The sequence below is a fragment of the Mixophyes fleayi genome, chromosome 8, assembly GCF_038048845.1.
Source record: "Mixophyes fleayi isolate aMixFle1 chromosome 8, aMixFle1.hap1, whole genome shotgun sequence".
NCBI classification, from domain to species: Eukaryota; Metazoa; Chordata; class Amphibia; order Anura; family Limnodynastidae; genus Mixophyes; species Mixophyes fleayi.
In genome coordinates, this window is record NC_134409.1 from 99558609 (window position 1) to 99564288 (window position 5680).

A 5680-nucleotide genomic window follows, 5' to 3' on the forward strand; every position below is an offset into this window, starting at 1 on the left:
GCTCTCAGTACAGCAGAGCCAGGTCAGTTTTGTTCTGATAGTGCAAAGTTTATTCTCAATTAGGTTTATTTAAATAAAAAAATATCCCTTCTATAATAAAGCAGCTATAATCTTCCTTCACCTGTATGGATAAAAGTAGCAAAAATAAAATAATTCTAAAATACGCCCCCAAAAGCTCATTTAATATAAGAATGAAAAAAGAACTTATCAGCTTCAGAGGTGAATATCAAATCATCCAATCAGAAGCACCTCGCAACCTAGCTGGTAACCATCATCATCAACCATGAGGCACCCGTAAGTAATACTGCTACAGACAGACCTATTAATGTCTCTGTGCAGGCCTGCCACCATTCACTAAATACACCAACATGTCCTTACTGTACTCAGTCTGCATTTGCATGTCCCTTCTCTCACCTGTTCTGCCTCTCCAGCCATAAGGAGGCGCAAGTACCAAATCTTCTTACGGATGCAGGCATACATCTTTTTTTTGGCATGTGCAGTAAGCACTAAGCAGATAGGCTTACACTCAACTCTGCATGAGTCCCTAAATGTACAGGGACTTTGTTGGCTTAAGTTAAATGGGAGAAAAGTTAGGAGGCAAGCAATCAAGGGTTAACAATATAGTTACAAGGGAGTGATAACAATGTTGTATTATATTATGTGATGCATAATGCTAGATCTGACCTCAACAGCACATTAATTTACCCTGAGCAAGTATATTAAATGTCCCTATAGTCACTAAGATGGTGAGTGTACTCAGGTGCACTCAGATGTTCACTAATATGGAAGACAGAAAGCAAGATGGTAGAGTTGGAGGTTATAATGTCAAGGACAAACAGTGAAGGTCTAATCTAGACTTCTGCTGAATAATCTTTTTATTAAGTTATTAACTGTGTGTTTGCGTTACAGACTCCAGATTCAGCTTACATTGACCTAAACTTAGAGATTGACCGACTTTGTGCCTCTAGTAAACCAGGTGTGAGAATTGGATCATCTAAGGAAAAGTGCAGGCTTCTCCAGAGACCTGTATGTTCCCAAGTAACTCCATGCTTTAACATCCAGGTAGACTTGCAAATATATAGAAATCTGAATGTGATAACAGCCAGGCTGCACTCCAAATAAATAAGTTTTGGACACTGGTGTGTAGATAACGTACACTTTAGACTACCATTTGTAATGCTTTAATGAACACAACAGCATTTAATGAAAGAATTTGATTCAACTATGTTTTACTAAAAATGGGGTAAAATGCACTAGAAATAAAAACAAAATCATAACTCTCACTTACCAGAAAGCGCACAATAATGATAGAATGAAAAGTTGAGAATGTTGATCTTGCTGTCACTGAAAATCACTGCATTTAGGTTAATTTTCTTACAATTTTCATACTATTATAATATCAAAAAAATTATTTAATATTTTTACATATTCTAGGCATATTCTCTGGGATACATACTGAGCCTGATTCATCAAGGCACTTATCTACTGACTTTGTGCGTATCATATGTAAAATGACTCTGTGCATGCCCAGAACTGGGTCATATGCAACTAAATACAGCAACATTCAATGCATCTTCATACACTTACTACAGCCTACAAATTCTGGGAGGGAGCAGGGAGGGGACCGGGCATGTGCCCATCGTCAATGTACAGTAAGGACGTGCCAAACTCGAGTGCGCGCAGCCACGTCAGACTCAAGCTTTAAGCATCTCAAAGTTACTTCTTTTTCTGCCATATCTCTTGCTCCAGCTACAGGGCTAGTCTAAGTCCGGAGTACTAGTCATGACAGTGTCATATGCATGCTATAACATGTGTTTGCAGTCAAGGGTAACTGTAAAAATGTATTTTATATTCAGTAGACATTAAAATTATCCGAATGAATGAATTTAGTGGTGGTGTTGGGGGGGATATATATATATATATATATATATATATATATATATATATATATATATATATATATATGTTCTGTCATTAATACTTTTATTTTTAACAGGTGACATTAATTCAATAGGGTTTTTTTTCTGTGCTTTCCTTTGAGAATGTATTATCCACATAGGCATTTGACGTATCCTGCAGTGTCTTCAGATCCGTTCCTTGTTGAATTCAGGAGTATACATAGAGAAATTACATCATCCGCACAGAGTTGGGATATTCCTCATTCCCACCCCATAAACAGTATTAGGGTGAGGGAGTGCTCTTCCCATAAATAAGTATAGAAGAAAAAGAGAAAGGAATAATAATTTACAAAGCACTCCTATCCACTTCAATCTTGATAATAAAAAGTTTATTGGGGTTAATACCTTTATTAACTATATAATATTAAAAATAACCTATCTCTGAAGCATATTAATATACCCTAGGTCTATAAAAGTGAAATATAATAAAAAAAATAGAAAGAATGTGAACAAAAAGTAGAATAGTGTTTACAATATAAACCGCGGAATATGTAGCCAGTAAGTGGAATCTAAGGAGCAGCCGATGATCACTATGTAGATATTTATCAGTATATGATCCTATTGATATCCATTGTTAGTATAAGATACCAAGTTCTCAAACGGCAGTCAGGCAGTAGAGTATATTAATATGCTTCAGAGATAGGTTCTTTTTCATATTATATAATTATTAAAGGTATTAACCCCAATAAACTTTTTATTATCAAGATTGTATAGGATAGGAGTGCTCTGTAAATCCATTATTCATTTCTCTTTTTTCTTGAATTCAGGAGTACGTAGAGTCACTTTACGTGTGTTTTAAAACAAACACAGCATCTGTAAATGTGAGACGTTACATCTTCTTACAAGGTTCATATATACCATACTGCTGCACAATAAACCTTGTTTTTAATTTCATTAAACTCATTTATGTGAAGGTATTTTTACGTCTGAAATTGTCCTATAATATAATAATATGTTGTCTAACACAGGGCTATCATAAAGAACTGGATAGTCATCCAAAAATGAATACTTTGCCATCCATTGCACCCAAGAACTACCTTATCGGTCAGCAGACAGATTATGACATGAATTCAAACAGTCTACTAACAATCTGCAATAAAGTGTTACGTCGGAGGCAAGAAGCAAATCACAGTGTCAGATACCCATCATATGACAATCGCAGCCAGAAGATTGGTGACTTCAGAGCTGCAAATGTCAAAAAGCCAAAGACCCTGCCACCAATCAACTAGAGGATTTAGCAATTTAAAATATTAAAAGTTGGATCATAATACAAAAAACATGGCCTTTGACAAAATCTGTACAGTGTAAATATGTTTTGTATACATTCACAATACCTGACTAAAGTCATTTACGTTATACCTGTTAACTGGAAATAGTTGCACCAGAGATGGACAAATGGATCTGCACCTATTATCAACCTTCATCTTCTACATTTGTGAACTAAGAATGTGTCCAACTACAGAAATATCTCTTTTATGTCTCAGATACACAAGCGCTTTCTTTATTAACACATAAGGTATTGTGTTATATATATGTGTATTTTTGCTATATGTGCGTCATTTTTAATTATTCCGTCCTAATCGGTTTATATCTATATGTTTCACTATGATCTCTATGTTTTTATAGAACATTTACAATTTTTCTGACCTTTTATAGGAAATACTGAAAAAACTTGTGAAGAAACTGTGCAGTAAACATGATACAGGTTCAATGATTCATATAGGAAAGAGGGACAAGATAGATCTGTTCTGTAAATAAACATTATAGAGAGCCTACATTTTATATTTACAAGAATAACAAAATATCTATATCAGTTGAAAACACATAAGTGCTCTAAAAACACAGACTATTATTATTATAATAATACTGAATTAAAGTGTATTTCCAAACTTGGCAACAACTAATGAAAAGCACTGTGAAAATAAACAAAAATACTACTTAAAACAGTTGGGGGTAAATGTATCATAGTCCGGGTTGTACAAGTCGCCGGAAATCGGCGAGATGACAGCTTACATTGATGACGCGGCCGCACCACGTGTCATATGACGGCCCGCCTGTGCGCCCCCCCGGGCTGCATCTTGCCAGCCCACCCTGCACATATATTTAGTCAGGAACCTATATTTTCACTTCACCTGTATTCAGTCACAGTCCCACATACATAAGATCTGGAACTTGTATGATCACAAAGATCCACAGCCCACAATATCTTGTACAGCAGAATATATTACTTGGATCGCTACAAACATTATTATGAGCCTTTATTTCTAAATTGCCCAACATATTACACAGCACTGTACATTGATAGAAACAAATTACATGCAATATCATTAAACAGACGGTAAAGATGGCCATGTCCTAGGAGCTTACAATCTAATAGGTGTGGGGATCAATTGATACATAAAACAATTGTACCTGGTGGCAGAAAAAGTGTGTTTGGCTATGGTAAGTTAGAAGAATTATCAGCCACTAATACTAAATCAGCCATTGGCAACTGGCATTGATGTGCAGGTATGCATGGTGTGATAACTTTGAAATATGGAAGGACAATGGAAAATGGAGATATGAAAGATGAACTAATCTTTCTAGAAATATTAAGACAGTCAGCTGCTGGCAACCATGACTCTATTTCTCCTTTATCATCTGAACCTCCTTCCTCATCAGATTCTGGTGAAGGCTTCCACTTTTGTGCTTCATGGGCACTCTTGTGATTATCTGTTATCTTGGAGCTCAGAATATTTTTGGTTTGGTCCATTGCAGGCTGGCATAGCCTAGTGCTGGTTGAAACCTTATTCTTAAAATACCTATTTATTCAAAATTATATTCACCTATAAATGAGGCTTAAAAAGTAACACCTAAGAATATTGTAAGACATGATAAGCAATAACTAACATATAAAGAAATAAACCAATAAAGAACGGTGCTGAGTCCAGAATTATATAGCCAGTTGTTAATTGTTCATTCACACCAAAAACACTTCCTTCATATGATGCGGCAGCTTTCCTTCAATACTTCGGATGGTAAAGCCAATTGTAACAGAATCTGAGAAACAAAGAAGGAAACAACAGCGCCTTATAGTGTAGTATTTTTAGGGAGTATATACCCAAAAACAAACGGTGTAAGTAAGGATGTTTTCAATATACTTGTCAATTCATTCATCAACTAAAAATAACATTATTTCCTAAAATATTAAGCTTCATGGTAGTCATTATACATGGTAAATAACCATGTTTTTTATGGTTGAAGGAACAATGGTGTTTTACAACTGGAGGCCAAACATCCACAAGTCAAACAGGAACCCTTATGAATGGCAGATGGAGAAACATTGCTCAGGGTTCTCCTTAAAGGAGTAAGAGATAATGGCTCTAACAAGAACCAGAATAACTATCAATAGTAAAAATAATAAATATAGTAGTATGTCACAACAGTTAGAAAAAACAAGTAAGTGCTACAAAGATAAATATATTTGAACTGTTTTCCAATGTTTATTCTGGTTATTCTATATAAGTATTGCATGGATGAAATAATAATAATAATAAATTCCTGATTTCAAGAACGCAACATATTTCATAAAAACAGGAAAAATAAGAGAATACTTAGATATATTCCAGAGGGAACTCCATTGTGTAAAATGATCATGAATTAACTGGTATTTAGCGAACTACTAAAATGTGTGTCTGGTCACAAAGCTACAAAATAACAGACTGTCCTTGAGTGTGAGTTAT

The 5680-nt window shown here is 35.0% G+C and overlaps 1 long non-coding RNA gene across 1 annotated transcript; it reads left to right on the forward strand.

Annotated features, from left to right (window-relative positions):
- The first annotated feature begins 950 nt into the window (after positions 1-950).
- Positions 951-3506, forward strand: LOC142100145 (uncharacterized). The gene is made up of 2 exons (XR_012678736.1): positions 951-1062; positions 2927-3506. It is a non-coding gene; the product is annotated as an uncharacterized LOC142100145 (long non-coding RNA).
- Positions 3507-5680: the final 2174 nt, after the last annotated feature.